The 19,830-nt window shown below is 50.7% G+C and overlaps 1 protein-coding gene across 6 annotated transcripts in view; it reads left to right on the top strand.

Annotated features, from left to right (window-relative positions):
- Positions 1-19,830, top strand: part of BMAL1 (basic helix-loop-helix ARNT like 1) — a 100,846-nt gene that overhangs the window by 33,064 nt on the left and 47,952 nt on the right. The gene's annotated exons all lie outside the window — the stretch shown is intronic.

Here is a 19,830-nt window from a genome sequence, read left to right as displayed (position 1 = left end):
TGAGTGCTCCCTTCCCCTCCCTGGTAGGTGTGCAGTCTCCTTACCTGGCCTGCCTCTCCTGGTTCTCCTCCAGCCTCAGAGGCTTCGCCTCCACAGCCTGCTTTGCCACTTCTCTTTCCTTGGTCCTTACCCTTAATAAGGCTTTACTCGGTCTCTTTCTCATCGCTGCAAGGATCATCCCCGGGTGAGCCCCTGCACTGCTCACTTCCACCCTGCAGCCCCCCAGAACTTCAGAGCCAGCCCCGAACCTCCTCCCAGGCCACACCACTAGCTGCTGCCCGCAGGCGCCTGGTGCTCACCCCTGCCCTTGCCGCGAGTGCGTCTGTCTCCCCGTGCTGCCTGCCTTGCCTGCAACTGCAGCCCCAAGTTGTGTCTCCTGCACGAGCCATCCCTAGCTTTGTCCTTTCCCCCAACTGTCCTGTTCTGTTGGTTACCGCGTCCTCCTGAAGAGGACATCTTCTGATTTGTCCACTCGCTTCTCCTCCTTCCCTGCTCCTTCACTTAGGACTCATCCTTTGGATTCCTTTCAACAGCCTCCTAATTGGTCTTCCTGTGTCCATTTTTGTCCTTCCTCAGTCCACCCCCACACTCCTTATCAGCATGATGTTTATAACTCACTCATCTGATCATGGCTTGCTCCTGCTGCAGACTCTCCGAGGGCTCCTCATTGCTCGTAGGGTAAGGCCGAAGCCCCTTCGGTGGGCCTGCGGTCTTTCATGATCAGGCCTTGGGCCACATTCCTCATGCCCTACCCCCGATTTCTAACCTCAGCCCAGCCTCCCGCCAGCCATCCCCGCTGGACCCTTCTGGGAATGACCCGCCCCCTGCTCCCCGTTTCAGCAGCTCAGGACGGGTTTCCAGTCTTCTGGACACCTTCCTTCCCACGCTGCTCCTCTCTGTGTCCTGGACATGACCTTCCTGCCGGCTCCCAGAACACCCTGCCTTTATCTCTCCCAAAGCACTTATCAGCGTAACTGTTGACTTACCACTTGACATGCTCAGTAAACTGTGCTCCTTAAGGGTGGGGACGACACATGCGTGTGCATGCGTGTGCGTGCACGTGCACACACACACACACACACGCGTGCACGCATACACACTATCTCTGAGTTCTCGGAGACAGCACAGTACACCTGGCTCAGGAAGTGTTTGTTGAAGGAGGAGGGATAGCAAAGTCTGTTTGTGCAGCCAAACAACAGATCTATAATGTGATCAAATGTGTTTCGAATTGGCGGTTCGTTGGCCATTGCGTTCCGCGGGGCCGCCCCTCCCTCAGCTTTGAGTGCAAGACGCATTGCTGGGGGTTTGGGTTGGGCGCTACCTGTTGTGTCTCCTGGCAAACAGGCTTGAGGAATGTCACTTCTCTAAAGTCTTTTGCCCTGGACTTAAAAAAAAACAAAAAACAAAAAACAAACTCCTGTTGTTGCTGGAATGGTAATAGCAATTCAGAATGAAAAATAATCCATCAAGGAATGCTCAGGAATGAGGTCTACCCAGCTTCATCTTGGGTGAGTCGCACACTTCCTAAATTAGCCAAAATAATGATTCTTGCTCACTGCTGACAGCTTCCCTCCGCCATGGTCTAGCTGAGGATGCTTTTCTGGCTGGGGGAGGAGGACAGCTAGTGGTCCTTTGTGGAGATGCCCCCAGGGCTTCTTTATCTGCATTTGGAACCTTGTCCAGTCCTGGGTGAGCACTGAGGAATGGCAAACAGGAAGGGGCTCTGACCCGAGATGCCAGGGCAGTGTCTGTATCCCCCATGGGAGCTGGCACTGTGCACCTGGCCAGTCACCAGTATATGTGCTCCTGCTTCCCTGTGGGGCCGTCAGCTCCACGCTTGTTGCACCTTCTCCGTTTCCTAGTTCTGCCACAGGGAACTGGGAAATCGTACCGAGAATGCAGCTCTTGCGTGGGGGCTCACAGTAATCTGGGAGGGCTTCCTAGAGGAAGGAGCCATTCTTACCGCGGAGGTGCCCTGCTGACCAGGGTGCTCCAGCAGGCACTTGGAGCTGCTGTCCTCTCCCGGTAAGACGTAGAATGCTGCTTTCCCTTTCCGGGACTTTCCAGCAGCCGCTCCCGCTGCATGAAGGCATTTTCCTTCTGGTTTGCCTCGTCCGCGCCCATTCTCCCTGATTTGCCTCCTCCTAGGAAGCCTCCCCAGACCTCCAGGGTAAGAGACCTGGTCCTGTCGTCACTGTTACCACTATCATTATATACGGCCTACTGATTGCTAGCCAGGGGGCATGTGCGGGCACAGTGCTTGCTGGGCAGGCACTTGGTACCAGGGCCTTGGTGGGTGTTGGCTGTGCTGTCATCGTTAGTACCCCACAGACCCCCTTTAGGGGACTGAGGCCCAGGTAACGCAGGACAGGCGAGCACAGGTTTGCCGCAGGTGCCTGGGTTGTGGAGCACCGGGCTGCGCTCTGCCCCGTTCTTCCTGTGCCACCGTCCCTCTGCCACGCATGCGCGCAGCCCGCCCTCCCGCTCGTTCGCGGCGCTCGCCACAGGGGCCGGTCTCTTGTTTATTCGTGTGGTTGTAGATAAGCGTATGTTTGCTCTGCCCCCGCCCCCCCCGCCCGGCCCGGGCAGCCCAGTGAGCCCAGGACTGCAGGGACCTGCCTGCTAGGTAGGTGCTCCACACAGACTTGACCCACAGCCTGCCTGACCGCCCACTCTTTCTCTGTGCCCCCTGAACCGCAGGCGTCTGGGCCGGCAACCGCAGTGGGGCTCCCTGGGGGGCCCTGCGCGTGTTAGCCTCTGTCCTCACCTGTGTCCCCCGTCCCCGCCGCTGTGCTGAGGAAGCATCTGTACCTCAGCAGAGTCCCTTCCTCTCACACCCTCAGGCCCACTCCCTTTGTCCTTTTCTGCAACTTGTGTCCTTTCCTGCAGCTTCCTAAGGAAGTGGAGCCCATTCTCCCCCAAGGATGGAGCCAGCACCTTCCTCTGCTCCTCGGGCCCTGCACACACTCTGGGGATGGCCAGGACCCCCGAGGGCCCTCATGACCCGTGTGCCTGCCCTCCCCGTTCTTCCGGAGCCCCTGGGGGCCAGCCGGGGTGTGGTGTCTGTGGCAGGGCAGCACCTTGTAGAGTCAGGGCTGAGGGGTCTGCGGAAGCAGGTAAGGGAGGACAGAAGTCACTACCTTAAGAGCAGCTGCTGATGCAGTTTGTGTGTGCGTGTGCCTGTGTCGGTGAGCGTATGTGGGCGAAGGGGTGTGTGTACCTCTCGCTCCCTGTTTTTATTTGCATAATTTATCCTGGGGCACGTTACAGACTGTGTCTCCCTCATGGGTCTGATGCGGGGACCTTGAATAATAGATATTTCATAGCCACAGGCTAAATAAATAGTTTCTCCTCTCCCAAGCTGCAGGCGCCTCCCCTCCCCCCTCTCCCTCTTTGGAACCTCAGTGACCGCTTCACAGGGCTGTTGTGACTGTCAGCACCCGCTTCCCAGACCCCCTTCAGAGAGCAGTGCAGCGAAAGCCCCATCTAGACCCCAGCAGGCTGGGCTACCCTGCTGAGGCTGGAGGCAGGCAGGCTGTTCCCCCGTTGGGGGGGGGGGCACCTCACCAGGCCTCCAGGGCCCTCTGGGGCCAGGCTGGCTGAGCTCCGAGTGACTCAACCTGGCTTTGAGTGGGAAAAATAAAAATAAAATAAATGGCTTCTGACCAAATGGGGAAAGTGGGCATAGGGGAGGAGCCGCAGGAGGACGCTGGCCACGCCTTAGGTACATTTGCCCGCAGCAAACTGAGGTTTGCTTAAAGCCCAGACTCCACTTTTAAAGGGGACTCGCATGCTGGTCTCACGCCCTGGCCCTGGAATGTCAGACTCTGTGCCTGCGAGTGATGTGACTCGGACGACCCACCCAAGTTCTGTAGGCCTCAGTTTCCTCACCTGTAAAATGGGATGGTAATAATAGTAATCATCTCGATGAGGTTCTTGTGCGGGTGAAATGAAAATGTGCTGAGCCCCGGCATGTCAAAAATGCCAAGGATCTGTTATTGTTGTTCTTTAAAAGTCGTATTGTTAATAACAACTGTAAGACGACTTTAGACAAGATACAAAGTCTAAAATGCAGTTAAAGGCCCTGAGGAGCGAGATAAGGTATAGGAAAGGCACTTCGTGAACTGTGAATTACATGCAGATATTGTTATTAGCACAAATATATCTTGTTGTCTGGGCTTTGGAAAAAATGAGCACAATTTGATGATGTTAAGGCTAAATTCTTGGTTGTTTCGGCTTTTCATTTTGGAGGGAGATTTGTTAGGCCTTTCCTGGAATCTTGCCCAGAGGCTGTGTGGCCCACACTGGTGCTCCTGGGTGCCAAACGCCTAAGTAGCACCTGGCGCCAGGAACCTTTCTGTGCTTGCTGTTGTTATTTGAAATGTCTTAGGATATACAGCTAATGCATAGTAGTAGGCTAAGTTCTTGTAGGTTCACTGACAGCAAATTGTGGAAATTTGCTCTGGACCTGGGAAATTCTCACTCTCAAGTGTTTTTATGCCTAGGATAGCCGAGTAATTTTAAACAATGTCTTCACAATTTGGTATGGACAACTACCCTTGTTTTCTCAAGTACGTTAGAAATATATTGCTAGTATCAGCTGCTTGACTCTCATTCCATATTATTTCCCTGCCTCCTCCCATCCTTCTGAAAATAAAATTGAACGAAAATTACCCGTTAAAAAATGTAGATACTTTCGGGCAGAGGTTGGAAACTCGACTCACAGGCCCTATCCGGCCTGCAGGTGTATTTGGTTCAGTGTTCACGCTATTTTAAAACTTTACAGTTAGTGGCAATTGAAACTTGGTAGGTGTTGTCTAGAAATCTGGATTTCTAGCTCTGCATGAAAACCTGCAGGTCTGACAGCATGGGGTCCATCTTTCTTCATGGCAATGCTCAAAAGAGAGTGGTGGTCCCTCCTCCAGGCACTGGTCTCTCCATTTGGCCCCACCCTGCATCTTTACACAGCCTGCAGATCACTGAGCTGGCAGTCTCTGCTGAACGGAACCAATACCTCTTAGACACTGCAACAATTTATTTTCATGAGCAACTATGCCCATAGATAGGAAGGTTATTTCACCCCAGAAGTTGACATTTTTATGAGAACCCAAGCTTCATTGAGGCCCTTTTGGATTTAGGAGAGTCACCTTCTCTCCTCCCCGTGGGATTTCCTCATTAGCAGTTTTTAAGAACTCTTCAGCATGACTTAATAAGTCAACATAAAATATTGGATAATGCAGGATATAAATTTTGATTGCCCCTATTTAAGAGAGGTTGAAATCAAGTGAACTTTAATTCCGTAATTTATGATGTTGTAAATTTGAACAAGACACTTAATCCTTTTTATTAGCCATCTTGTTGACATGGTTGTAATTTGGCAGAATTCCTATTGAAATAGGGGAGGGGTTTGAGATTCTCAGTCCTGGAGGCCATCCCCACCTTTGGTCTTTTCTTGGGCAAGTCCAGGAGTGCACAGGGGACCGGTGGCCGCATGCAGAGATGGGAGAGGAGGTGGTTACTTTAGGGGACTCCTTGCAAACACTGAAACCTTAAAAAATTATTATTATTCTATGACCTTTTAGATCTAGTTTTTGTTTCTGTCATCAGGAAAGAGTATACACTTGTAACAAATGCAGACAACACTGAAGTGCATTCACATGAAGGAAGAAAGTCTTCATGACTTCCCCACCCCCGACTTTCTCCCAAAATAGGTACTTCTGAGACTTTATTGGGTATAGTCCTAGACTTTATTTGCTCGCTGTTCCCCCTCCCTCATTTGCCCTTATCCCCAATAATACGCATTTTTACTTCTTTTTTTAATTTTTTTTATTTATTTAATTGACAGAGAGAGAGCGAGAGAAGGAACACAAGCAGGGGGAATGGGAGAGAGAGAAGCAGGCTTCCCGCCGAGCAGGGAGCCCGATGCGGGGCTCGATTCCAGGACCCTGGGATCATGACCTGAGCCAAAAGCAGTCGCTTAACCAACTGAGCCACCCAGGCGCCCCCTGCATTTTTACTTCTGTTTTGTAAAAATGGAATTTCTCTCTTCGTACGTTCTGTGACTTTCAGTGGCCACCTGCCAGTTATTGTCATCTTTTCAAGTTGATATGTACAGGGAAATATGCCATATTATTTTTGCCAGCTGTACCCCATGGTATGGATACATTTCAGGTTTATTGCATCATTCCCATACTGGCAGACACCCAGGTTCCGATCTTTGGCCATTGTACCAAGTGCTGCTGCAGCCGTTGTTGTGCCCACTTGTGAACTTCTGCATGAGATTTTCTGTGGTATAGATACCAAGAAGTGGGACTTCTGGCTGAAATAGTTTGCATTGAAAATTTGAATCGGTATTGCCTAATTGCCCTTCCAAAAGGCTGGACCAATTCATGCTCCTCCCAAGAGTATCCAATTATGGTGTTAATAATCTAGCTTTTTTTGCTTGAGCACATAGAAGATAAGTAAACTTTAAAAAGTCATACATGTGCCATCTAAATGACACATTTGTCTTAGTCTATAGGTTTAATTAAATGAGTTTCATGTTTTGATTTTGGTGATGGTTATCATCCTACATGATGACAAAAACGCTCCTCAACCGTTGTAGCCAATTTAATTATTAAATACTTAACTTAAGGGGGGACCTGGATGGCTCAGTTGGTTAAGCATCTGCCTTCGGCTTGGGTCATGATTTCCAGGTCCTGGGATCGAACCCCGTGTCAGGCTCCCTGTTCAGTGGGGAGTCTGCTTCTCCCTCTCCCTCTGCTCCTCCCCCCTGCTTGTGCTCTCTCTCTCTCAAATAAATAAATAACCTTAAAAAATAAATATGTATTTAAGGATCATAGTTGTGCCAGGTAGCCTCTGGAAGAGTAACAGCTAAATCACAGCTTCCTTTTCCAGGGCTCTCCCAGGGCTGCTTGGGTTTTCCCCAGAGCCCTCAGTACAGAGGCTGGGTCAGCATTTACATGGGCTGCAGCAGGGAGTGCCAGGCCTTCGGCCCAGGAGACTTGAGGAGGGGGAGGCAGCAGGTGAGGTAGTGAGGTACCTGAGGTTCCCAGCACCCCTTCTTTACATCTGAACACCCTTTTACATGGACAGATTCTTCCCACATGTATTATCTCATAGCATCCCTCCCTACAACCTCTCTGTGAAGCCGGCATTCCCCTCTTCCCCCTCTTTATATCTGGGGACACTCAGGCCCAAAGAAGATCTGCTGTACTGAGTGTGGCACAGCTGGTAAGGAACAGTGCCTTGAACACAGTTCTTCTGACTCCAGAAGTGGTGGAGTCAGACCCCTGCGAGGCTGAGATATAGCTATTTGCCTAGAGCACATCATGGAAGTTTCCTTTACTGAGCTGGAGGTGGAAAAAAGAAAAGGAAGGGACATTTCCAGGCTTCTGTGGTCACTTATGCCCACAGCTTTCTCCTAGCAGTGCTAGGAGACGCTCACGATCATGTTCTTGAATGTTTCCCCAGCAATTGGGAAAGATCTGTGAATTCTCGACCAGGGGACTTAGCTGATCACACGTGGCTGAGAACCACTGACCCAGAATGTATCTCCTTCTCAGACAGGATGGGTCTGGGGAGATGGTCGACTCACCACGTGCTAACTGCATGCGAAATTTTGAATTCTGTCTTCTCCAGAGGCCTCCTCCCTGCCTCTCTGACCTGGTGTTTGGCTTTTGCTGCCAGGTTACCATGTGTTGGCCAGAGCTCCTTAGCACTCACCTTACTGATGAGCCTGCAGGGAGATTTGATGCCCACACCATTGGTCCCTTCCAGGATACCCTCAACTTCATTAGATCCATGCAGGGGGGCTGGTCTAGTGAAAACAGGGATCTGGAGTCTGATAGACCTGGGATCAAATCGTTGTCTCATCGCTTTTACTAGCAGTATGAAACTTTGGCTGTTGACCTCACCTCCCTGAGCCTCAGTGTCCCCTTCTACAAAATAGGGATAATAATTCTCTCATGGGGCATTTTGAGGAATACATAAATTAAGATTTAAAAGGTGCCTATGTTCAGCACAGAATGGATACTTATAAATGTGAGTCCTGGCTCTTTTTCCTGCTCTAGAGAGAAGGTTCTCCTCTGGCGATGCTCCAAACTGCAGGCTGCTGGCTGGGGATCCTGGGGCCAGAGGAGGGCCACCAAGATGACTCATATACAACGTGTACTCTCAGGAACTCACTATTAGGTAGGGGAACCCAATACGCAGACCCAATGTGATGTGTACATTGGTAAGAATCAATTAACAGAGCAGAGATTAATTAACCTGGGGCGAGGGGAAAGAAGTCATCAAACAAGTAGGGTATTGAAGATTGAATAGGAGTTTGATGGAGACAATAAGGCTATAGATAATGAACAGCCAACTCCGTTCATTAGCCATCAAGTTACATTATTTTGTATGTATATGTGTTAACTTCATTGATTCTTACCAATACACTGATATATTCATCCATCCTCTCTCTTTTCCTTTTTCCTCTCCTTCTGCCTCCTCACCTTCTCCCCACCCAGCCTTAAGATACTCAGCCACTCAAAATTTCTCAAAGAATTCCTTTATGCTTTGGTAAATCCTCAGAGGATTGATGCTCGTTTACTCTGCAAAGTTTTTACAGGAGCGCTGGTATAGCTCCCTTTTTTCCTACAGTATGAGTAAGCTCTTTTGCTTTCTCAGCAGGGAACCAACTACCAGCCATTTGATGCTCGCTGCGTCACTCCTGTATACCAGGGGCATGTGTCATCCCGTTTAGCAGCCAGAACAACTTTGTGAAACAGGGACTCTTTACAGATAAAGAAACGGAGGCTTGGAGAGGCTGATATGCTGATTATTACACGAGTCGGGGAGCCACGGTTCCACTGCGGGCTTCGTTCCCCTGGCCTCCACTGCTTTGTTCGGTGCCTGGCACACAGTAGGTGGGCAGCGAACATTTGTCCCAAGGAATGAGAGAACTGCTACCCACGCAGTTGGTCTTGTAACCCTCCTGGGGCAGTGACAGTGCTCCTCCCTTAGTGTCCCATTTATTAGTGGGGGTCCCAGAATCACACAGCAGTCATCATTGACACAAAAGACAATTTCCCATTCCCCTTGCGCTTATTTCTAGGGTATGTGTAAGCAGGTAGGTTAGACTGTTAAAGCTTTGTGTTTGGCTTTATCTCTCTGCCCTGTAAGAAATAACCTGGCAGAGTGCAGGTGCAGTGCTCCCAGAGCCCGGCCCGGGATTCAGAGGCTTGGATTCCAGCTTCTGTTCCACTGGTGACTCCCCAGTAACAGCGGGCACATCACACCCCTCTCCAGAGTTCCATTTCCTCGGCACGCTCTGGGGCTTCGTGGGTCCCTAAGGCTCCTGGCTGCTCCCCGAGCTGGTGTGATAGGGGGAGGCTATGGAGTGTGCGAGAAGGAACGTAGGCAGTGGTTTCGGGAAGACGTGACTGAATCCTGGCTCTGGTACTTCCCAGCCCTGTGACCTTGGGCAGATCACCTAACCTCTCTGATACTCATGGTTTTTATCTGTGAAAGAGCTCAAGGGGGACCTGCTTCCAGGCAGGCTCACTCTCGCGAGTACAGGAGGCCATGGAAACGAGGGCGGTTTCCTTCCCTCTGCGTCTGACTCCTGAGTGCTTTGTGTTTGGACTTGCTGGGTGTTTCTGCAGTGAGACCCGAGACACGTTTTCAGGTGCGGTGGTGTTCATGACACCTCGCAACACCCCGAGATGCTTCTCCTGAAGCTCTTTTGTCCTGTTAAGAAACTCCTGGAGGGCAGGCACCATTCTACCCCATTGAGCTGTGCTAGCGCCGCATGGGCAACAGCGGATTTTTCCCCTTTTCCCTCGCAGACAGCAGCCGCGGTGTGCGTTAATGCGCACGCATGTACTTTCTTGTGTGCCTCGTTACAGAGAGGAGGACTGTGTTCGTTTAGCAAATGTTTGCCATGCGCAGGCCTTATGTTAGGAGGGGATTGCAGGGAGGAATAGCCTCACGGTCACTACCCTCAAGGAGCTCACAAGGAGGAAAGGTGCGAATAGGGGTGACCCAAGGCCATCGGGGCATGCGCCGGGGCACCGCAGGAGAAGGGAGGGTTGAGGGCGGTCGGGAGGGCCTTTAGACAAGAGGTGACTTTTGAGCAAGTCTTAAGCGATGAGCAGGAGTCTACCCTACAGAAGTGCAGACAGAGCTTTCCTGGCAGGGGGAGCCACAGAGCGGAGGCCAGAGCCTAGAGGAGGTGACACCTGGGGGCGGGTCTGGAGCTGGGGCCAAGAGGTGGAGGACCTGGTGGTCATCCATACAGTGATGAGCTCAGACCTTTCTCCCGAGCTCCAACCCACATACCTGCTGCCCACTCCAGCATCCACACTTTGATGTTTCATGGGCATCCCAGACCCAACATAACTAAACACAGGTCTTGATAATTTTTCTTAAAAAGAAAAAAAAAAAGGCAAAGATATTATGACTCCTCCCCCATCTTCCCCATCTTACGTGGCAGGCCCATTTCCCTGGTTATGAGGGTCCAACACGCAAGTGTCGTCTTGGATCCTGCTCCTTCCCTGGCGCCTCACTGCTTGGGTTGTTGATAGCTGTTCCATCGGAGTGTATCTTGAAAGCCACCACATCTCCCTACCCTCGTCCAGATGTCGCCCATCCCGCAGCTAGTCTCCCTGTTTCTGTTCTGGCCCCACTGCTGTCAGTCTTCCACAGAATCAGGCAGAGTGACCTTTGAAAAAGTAAATCAGATTGTGTCATTTCCCTGCCAAAACTCTCCGATGGCTTCTTAGCATCCTTGGAATAGAAGCTGAACTCCTTGCCATGGGCTGCCAGCCCATCCTGCTTCTCTGGTCTCATCACTTAGCACTCTTTGCTCTGCTCACTTCATCCCAGCTGCTGTGTCTTTCTTGCTGTTCCTCTTTCTTGCCTCAGGGCCTTTGCACTTACTGTTCTCGGCCTGAATCAGTCTTCCCCAACATCCCTGCCTGGCTGACCTTCATTCCATTCTGGACTCTGTTCAAATGGGGGGGGGGCAGAAAAGAATGGACTTATGGTCGTTGTGTTCAGGGACTAAAAATGCACTGTCCCCTACTCCACCCCTGGCCCCATCACTTGGCCCGCTGACCTTGCTTTATTTCTCTTCATTAGCACTCACCACTGCCTGCCTTTATATGGTAGGCTTACCTGTCTTCCTTCCTGTTTGTCGTACCCGACTAGAGTGTGCGTTCCTGAGGCCGGGTGCTTCTCTCGCCCGTCTCATTCTCCGCCCCCTCTCCGGGGCATAAAACAGCCTGGCACCCAGGAGGTGGTCATCACACATTCGATTGGTGAGGGGGAAAAAAAACTGAATGAATTAATGCAAGCGAAGGCTCTGGCGTTTATTCTGTAGGCAGTGCAAATCTAGTAGACATCTTTCAGGAGGTGAGTGACGTGGTCAGCACTTTTATTTTAGAAAGCCAGCTGGTGGCAGTGTGGGGGCTGGACTGTAGGAGGAGGCAGCAGAACTAGTTAGAGGCAGTTAAAATGGTCCAGGAAATTGATGCCGAGTCCTGGGTAGGGCTGTGGGCATGGCGGAGAGGGGACTGATGACAGGGTGTGAAGGCCTTTGAGGATCTTTGGTTCCTGTTGGGATAACTTGGTACAGCAATTCCTCTATCAGAAATACAGGGGGTAAGCTCGTCTGGGAAGAGGCGAGCAGTCCTCTGTGGAGTTTTTTTCTCCAAGCAAATGTCAGCTCTGGGAGGCACGCTCTCTGCGGTGCCGTTGGCTTTCTGAGGAGCGACTCTGCTGCTCTGCAGAGTCCTCTGTTCAGACATTCGGTCACAGTGTAGTCAAGATGGCGGTATCAGTGAGACCGATTCTTCTTCCTGCAGACGTGCCCTTTGCTCTTATACACTATAACCCCACTAAGTCTTTGGTTCCTTCTTGCAACAAGTACTTTTCCTCATATTTAACTCCCAGGGAGACTTGCTCTAACAAATTCTCCTCTCTTTGAGAACGCCTCTGCTCCGCCCATGTCCCGGACAGGGTTTACCAGTAACTTGGGAGTTCGGCATCTCCCTTACCACAAACACACTTGGGGACTCTTCTCCCTCGGGTGTTAGAGAGTCAGGTTGTCGGTGGGCATATATTCGTAGCCCAGGAAGAGCCATGCTGTTTGGTACTGCAGCCTCTTGAAAACTTCCTTTTGGAGCTTGAATTATTCCTTCTTCCAGAAGTCCCCAGTCCTCTCCAGCTTGCAACGAAAAGCCTTCATCTCTGAGTAAATACATCCCTAGCCATCCTGCTGAGGTGTCCCCTCTCTGTTCCTCACTGAGAATATGCCAGCCCAGGCTCTGAAGCCTCGGTCCCAAGTTCCTAATCCTGGTTGTCGAGCCCTGTGAAGTGAATGCTGCACCATCTGTACTGCCAGATGCCTACCTCCCGCCGTCCTTCTCTGTCCCAAAGGTCCAGATGCCATGACATGACATGACATGACATGACGTTAATAGCTACGCTCTCGAGCTCCTGAGTGCCAGGTACTGTGTTAAACATTTCACGTGCATTCTGTCTCACCACTCCCACTCTGCCAGGGTGAGTATTAGTAACCTTTTTACAGATGAGGAAACTGAGCCTTGGCAGTGCAGTGGAGTTAAGAGCAGGGGCTTAGAGTCCAACAGGCCCAGGTTTGAATCCCCACTAACTGTGGACCTTGGGCATGCTACTGAAACTTTTTAACCTTCTTTTTCCACATCTAGAAGACAGAGAGAATCGAGAGAGGGGTCATGTGTCACTGTGAAAAGTAAACAACATGTGTTATCTCATAAGCCTAGGAACGTTTGTCTGCTATACTCTAGACTTTGTGCTGCCAGTAAGTAATAGCTCATCGTAGATATTATTGTCTCATTGTCGTGGTCCTCGCCATTGTCGTCATCTTCACCGTCATCACCATCATCCCTCAAGGCTCAAGTCTCAAGGCTACATGACTAGTACGTGGGTGGTGTCAGGATTGAACCTAGCCCTGCCTGGCTGCCAAGCCCTTGTTCCGTCTCCTGTCCCAGGCTGTTGCTCCCGAGTTCGTGCTGCCTAAGACTTTCTGTCCCTGAGGTTGCTCTCTTGGTCCTTTCTGGTTGTGCCTGGGCACTGGGCTCAACCTGGAGCTCAGAAGTTCCTCAGTGCCTTCTGGCCAGTCACCTCATTTCAGTCATTGACCTGAGCAGTCCCAGTGGCCGGGCTGTTCGGGCAAGAGCTTGGACAATTTTCCCTGATTGTCAATGTCATCTTGTCTACTCTGCAAGCCAGGGGGGCTCCGCATGTCATTATGTATGTCGCAGGATTGTCCAAGGAAAACAGGAGTGGCAGCAGAAAGGGCTGGTGGGTGTCCCTGCCTTTTGGGGTCACAGATCACTTTGTGAATCTAGTGACATTTATGGAGCCTCCCTCCAAAAAATGCACATGAGAGAGTCTCACAAGACCAACATTGTTCATGAGACATTTACTATGAAGCGCCCCCCCCCCAGGAATTCTCGCTCAGAAATTCAGAATCAGAAGGTTAGCTTATGGGCCCGTCTGTCATCTTACCCCTGTTCATTCACAATCAGGAAGGGCTTCCTGTGTCTGTAGGGTGTTTGTATTCATGGGTTATTAGGTCATCCTGGTAGCATTTGGAAAAACCTGTTTTATCGATACCATTTGCCATTTTCATTTCTTTCCCGTATTTGAGAAGTGTGTCTACACACTAGAATTGGTGGACCATTTTGATGAGACTGACCTGCTGACTTAATTCAAGCCATAGCCTGCATCTAGCAGACAGCCTGGGGAGGAGTTTTGGCCCCCACTATCAGACTAATAGGAATTGTACTGTGATGTACAGCTTGTAAAGGTGCATACGCTTAGCTTCAGCAGGGTTCAGTGTTCTAAATTCAGGTAAAATGTAAATCTCTACTTTTCAGTTTTAAGATTTTTGAAATTTCAATCTTAAAAAGTGTGCTTCCTTTCTTTTTTTTTTTTTTTTTATTCCAGTTTTCAAGGTGTGGGTATGGGGGAAGGCACATGCCAAGCCCACTTTATAGTCTTCTAACTTGCTCACAGGCCTCTCCTTGGAAACTTTCCAGCAAATTATGGAGTAAGCCAGCTGATTCTCACAGCAGTAGGAGTCACGGGTGTCCCTGCCAATGGCGTCTCCCCTCCCTGCCTGGCCTCCCGAGCTCCACAGAAGGGAAGGAAGGAACCCTCCATAATGGGGGCTCCAGAACCCTTCCTCCATTCTGGCTGTGCGTCTGTGGTGCCAATGCCCTCTACAGATAGAGGGGGGGCTGAGGTTTGGGGACACAGGAACCGAATCTGTCATATATTAGATCATTTGATGTAAAGCTTTTTCTGATATGTAGTTTTTCCTCTAAAGTTTTTCCCCTTTGCTTTTTCTAAATTATAAAAGCAACAGATGCTCACTTCAAAGCCAGGATTAGAACTTTTCGCGCCTGGCTTGGAATTCCAGCTCCATGAACTCATTAGATGTGCAGCCCTGGGAAAAACACACACCCTCTCTGAGCCTTGGTTTTCTCATTGTTACAGAAGAGGTAATGATTTCACCTCATCACATTGCCATGAGCACCGAGGGAGATTGGTCCATAGAATGCTCTTCTGGAGGTTTGGCATGGATCTGTTTCGTTTCCTCACGTGAATATTTGTTGAGCACCTATGGGCCAGTCACCATTCTAGTTGCTCTGGAAATATTCGAGAACAAGACAGAAGGGGTCTCTGCTGTCATGATGCTCACATTCTAATCCGAGGAGATGCAAAGAAATGAGACCATTTCAGAAATTAAGAAATGAGAACCCACAGGTGGTGGGTGAGTCACAGGAAGGGCCACTTTATTTTTACTTTTATTTATTTTTATTTTTTAAAGATTGATTTATTTTAGAGTGGGGGGAGAGACACAGAGAGAGAGAGAGAATCTTCGGCAGATTCCCCGCTGAGCGCAGACCCCCCCCCGCCCCCCAACATGGGGGCTCAGTCTCACAACCCTGAGATCGTGACCTGAGCCGACGTCAAGTAGGACGCTTAACTGAGCCACCCAGGTGCCCCAGGAAGGGCCACTTGAGACTGGACAGCCAGAGGAGACCTCTCTGACGAGGCTCCATGCTTTGTGACCCCCAAGTCCCAGGCTTTCCAGCTTTGAACAGCTCTCCCCCTTAAAGTATAGGTCCCAGTTTTGAATTTGGAAAATCTGACCACAGAGCACATATCCATTCTCTTTGGGGGCGGCCTTTGTTTACCATTGGCTCCACATTCAGAGCGTGAACTTCTGGGGCTGGAACTATGGCGCAGGGCCTTTTGCTCCAAGAGGAGCGCTAACCCAGTGGAGCTGACACTGAAGGGAGGAGGGGGGGGGGGTGATGAGTTTCTAGCCGGAGCCCATTTTGCTCCAGTGCTGCTTTGAGCATTCCGGTTTCTAAGGAACTGGAAGTAATTTCTCTCTCAGTGAGACTGTGGCGCTCTGCAATCTCCTGATTCTCTGCCTGCAGTGTTTTAAGGGCTGGTTGGGGTCACGGAAGCCGGACAGCCAGGGCCGCCTCAGCTCGTGCATTGGCATTTGAACCACAGAGCGTCAGCCTGACACCCAGTATCGTCCCTCCCGGGGGAGAATATGGATTTTTAAATGACTGGCTCAATCTGCTGCATTGAACAAGAGGGACCCAAACTGATTAGTGAGGAAAGGTGCTGAGCAGAAGGGCAGGCTGCTTGTGACTCACCTGTCATGTTCCCAGCTGACCTACTTTAATTTGACCTTGATCTGCTCGGTGCAGTTAGAGACACTGTCGTGAATGCACTTCTGCCGCCTGACTTAAGCCCAGCATGTGACGGCCCAGGATCTCCTACGTACACATGACCCAGGCAGATGGACAGATGGACAGGTGGTTAGTTTTTCATTTACCTCTGAATTGTAATTTGATCACAATGAAAGGGCTTAATTTCAAGAAAATGGAACAATTATTTCAGAGTAGATATGGTGCCAGAGCAGCAGGCCTTCCTCCTTGCTGCCTGGCGGCTTAATCAGGAGGTGGCCTAGATGGCGGCCTTTCAAGTGGGTCCTTGCAGTAGCTTGGCAACTGGTACAGGGTCATAATTGGAAGAATTTGGCTCTGAGTGTCTGTGGGTGTTTACAGTGCACTATAGGGCAGGGCTTCTTTTATTTATAGAATATTGTGAGCAACAAGCAGCAGAAGGCTGAAAAGCCACTAAATCTCGATTTATTTTTAACAAATTCCATTTTTCCCCTCATCCCAGAAGGAGAACTGAGTTATTAAAAAACAGTAAAAAATACATCATCACAGAGCATGCCATATCTAATTATGGGGTTGCCAGCGTCGGCCTGCAGCCACATTTTAAGGGCTTTGTAAATCAGCCATCCATTCAATCTGTGAACTTATATGACTCCTATTCTTCATTTAGATGTAGAGCGAAATTATTGGCAAGTGAGTGCTGATCAGAAAAAGTTCTACACTGTCTAAATTAGGAGATGGAATGTATAAATATAGAAGAGTGTACTTATGTTCTCAAAGGGAGATAAAATCACTCCTCCTTGTCCATTATGCTTAGCCATACAAGCACACATCCCATAGCACTGGATACCCGAGAGAGGTCCTCGATACCCGCAATGGCGGATCTGCGCCGCTCAGAGGAGCTGTCCTGTGATATCTCGCTGAGTGATTATTAGCCACACAAGCATGAAAGACACAAATCCAGTGCTTTGTGGCCTGCGTTCTCGTAGTGTCTGAGAGCTGGACAAGACTTCAGGGGCCCCCAGCTCAAGTATATCCTAGTCTAGGTGGGGAAGCTGAGGCCCAGAGAGAAGAGTGGCTTTCCCGGGGCCCCACAGCGGGTCAGGGCAGAGCGGGGCTGGGGCTGTGGTCCCTGTGCTGTCCCCTAACAGAGCCCTCCTGTGCCAAGCTCGGAGCCAGTGAACTAAACAGATCAGATTTCTGTCCTGCAGGGTTCACAGTCTCAGACAGGCATCAAGACAGTCCAGTAGTCACCATCTGCTTAAGTAGACAGGGTTGTGTGAATACAACAGCCGGCCAGACAAGTGGGGGAGATGGTGAGAGGGGGTCTTGGGAATCTGTGTCTTTGGACACTAAGGCAGAGGTCAAATCAGCTGCTCTCTGGCCCACTTGGAAAAGCTTTATGGATGCCGTAAAGTTTCTAAAGGAAGAAGGTGCAGCATGTTTGCTGAGTACTGGGGGAGGAAGAGTATGGTGGCGTGGCAGTGCCAGGGAAGGTGGGTGTGGAGGTCTGGGAGGAGCCCTGAAAGCGGATCACTGAGGAGCTCTCGTGGGAATACCAGTGGGAGCGCAAGCCTGGAGCACAGGCCAGGGACAGACGGGCCGGAGTGCTGCAGAGTGCTCTGGCCCAGACTGGGATGGCATGCAGGTGGCGCGGGCACAGCCATTCCCAGTCCTCGGGCTCCCAGTTACGGCTCATGGTGGCTTCTTTCCGACACTCAGAATCCTTTGTACAGCTCTCCAGGCAGCCAGTATCCACGGGCCAGAGCTGGCCCGGGAGCTGCACCCTGTCGCTGCCTTGCCCTGGGCTAATGGCCCCGCACGGTGCCTGGCCAGAGTGCGGCGCTCTTGGGGGTTAGGTCTCTTGTTGCGGCTGGGAGGAGGCAGAGGGAGTGAGAGAAACCTTTATGAGGAAGGATGGACTGTGGAAGCTTCTGGAAAAGTCACCTCTTGGCAGTGCTGGAGGCCAGTGGTTTTAGAGGATGTGAGTAGGCCCGGAGGGGGGTGCCCGGGACCTAAATTAAGGCTGCAGCAGTCAGCATGGAGAGTGGAGAGGAGAGCTTACAGAGAGGAAGCAGCAGTGGGGGTTAGCTGCAGACAGACAGCCAACCAGAGGGTGAAGGACAGCCACGGGCTGGGACAGGAACCCACTAGGCAGAGGAGGTTCGTGGTGGGGAGAGAGGAATGAGGGCCTTCCCGGCAGATCCAGCGAATTGGGGGCCTGAGTTAACTCAGGCTGGGGCCTGTGGAGTATTGAGAACCTTCTCTCTGAAAGGAGATGTTCTCTGTCTTCCTGCCCAATAAGTTCCTAACCGCTCCAGACAGTGGTTCTCAAAAATATTTGCAGGTGTTTCCAGGAGGTGCAAAGAATTGGAAGTCAGTACATAGGATGTCTCTGGTGTCATCTCCATAAATTGTTTTTCCTTAATCCTTTGATACCTCCAGCTGCTGATCTGCTTTTGAGTCCTCGGAGCTGGGCACCTATGAATTAGCAGTTAACAGTTGTACAGGAGATACCTGAGAAATAGCTGATGAGCTTTAGTCTCAGACTCATATTTTTTCTTGCATTTGTGTCATAGTTTTTATGCAGTCTGATAATTTTTCAATGACAAAATGTTTTCTACTCTTAAAAATTTTTCCATTTTTGTAGTTTATAAAGGTGATAACATTCATGTTGGAGGATACTTCCCGAATCGGTTTTCAGGGAGCAGATTAGCCCATTCCTCTCTCTAGATCCCTGCTCCTGGCTGTCTCTTCGTGTCCCAGCATCTCCTCCTGTGTGCAGCTCAGCGCAGGACACCAAGGACACCCAGGCCAAGGAGTTGTGTCAGTACAAGTTTCAGTGGTAAAGAACATTGAAACCTTGCCAGAGAGATGACTGGGAAGCTGCCTGTGAACTGCCTGTGGAGCTGGCCATCCTGATGACTTCGCACTGTGTGCCCCAAATCACATTGGCTTTAGCAATTGATGCTGTCTTTAAATTCTCCAAAGTAAAATTCTCCAAAGTAAGAAAATGTTGATAGTTTGTTGCCACAGCTGTGTCATCTCACACTTTCCGGGAATCACTTTGCTAGGCACCCAGCACGTGTTCAGGAAACACTGTTGAGTTTCATGGAGCCATTGCTGGTCACGGCCACCAAGCCCCCCAACCACCATGGTGTTCTGAGACAATGAAGTGAAAGTCCTGAAGGTTGTGTGCACGAAGACAGTCCGAAGTCCCTCCTCCTCCCTTCGGGCTGATGGGCCACACCCTGCCTGTCCGCACTTAACTTGCTCATTACGGGAGTGATAGAATGGTCCTGTGGGAAGGGGCGTCAGGGTCACTGCCCCTGGCCACTCTCCTGGGCACGAACACCCCATGTGTACTGTTCAGGACAGGAAGGCAGGCCCCTGACCCCCTCAGGAACCAGCACACCAGGCATCCTGCTCCCCCTTTGTGGACATGTCTGCCTGTTCGAAAATCCTTCTTTATTCTAATCCAAAGCTGCCTCTTGGCTCTGTTTCCTCATTGACCTAGGTCAGCCCTTTGTAGCAATACGGAACAAAGGCCCGCGGGCGTGGCATGGTTCCACTTTTGAAGTTTGGAAGTAGTGCTCATGGACCCCTTCCCCTCACTCCCCTCCCCCCCTTTATCTCCCTGCAGGGTTTATGTTCTGCGGGGCTCTCAGCTGTTCTTTCTGTGACAAGACAGTATTCATTTCAACCATAGGCAACCCTGAGTGCTCACCTTGGGTCAGGCACGGTTCTAAGCTCTTACATGAATGTCTCTGTTACTGCCTACAACCACTCTGTGAGGTGGCTACTGTCAATATCCTCCTTTTACTCATGGGGAAACTGAGGAACAGAGGTCCGATCCTGTCCAGAGCCGCACCAGTAAGCAGCAGGGCAAAGGTGGGGACCCAGGCAGTCTGGAGCTTGCGCTCCTGGCTGAGGGGCTATTCTGTCTCGCACCCCGAGGGCTCACAGTGAGCTTGTGGCACACGGGACTGGGGCTGCCCCTACTTTGACTTTTTTACAAGAACTCATTTGGCCGGAGCCCCAGTCGGGCCCTTTTCTGTGAAACCTCCTCAGAGATTGTGTGCACACA

The sequence above is a fragment of the Callorhinus ursinus genome, unplaced genomic scaffold (genome assembly GCF_003265705.2).
Source record: "Callorhinus ursinus isolate GAN/ISIS: 27379988/994484 unplaced genomic scaffold, GSC_fseal_2.0 scaffold49, whole genome shotgun sequence".
Classification (NCBI taxonomy): domain Eukaryota; kingdom Metazoa; phylum Chordata; class Mammalia; order Carnivora; family Otariidae; genus Callorhinus; species Callorhinus ursinus.
The sequence above is the reverse complement of the archived record's forward strand: the minus strand, read 5'-3'. Positions and strand labels throughout refer to the sequence as shown.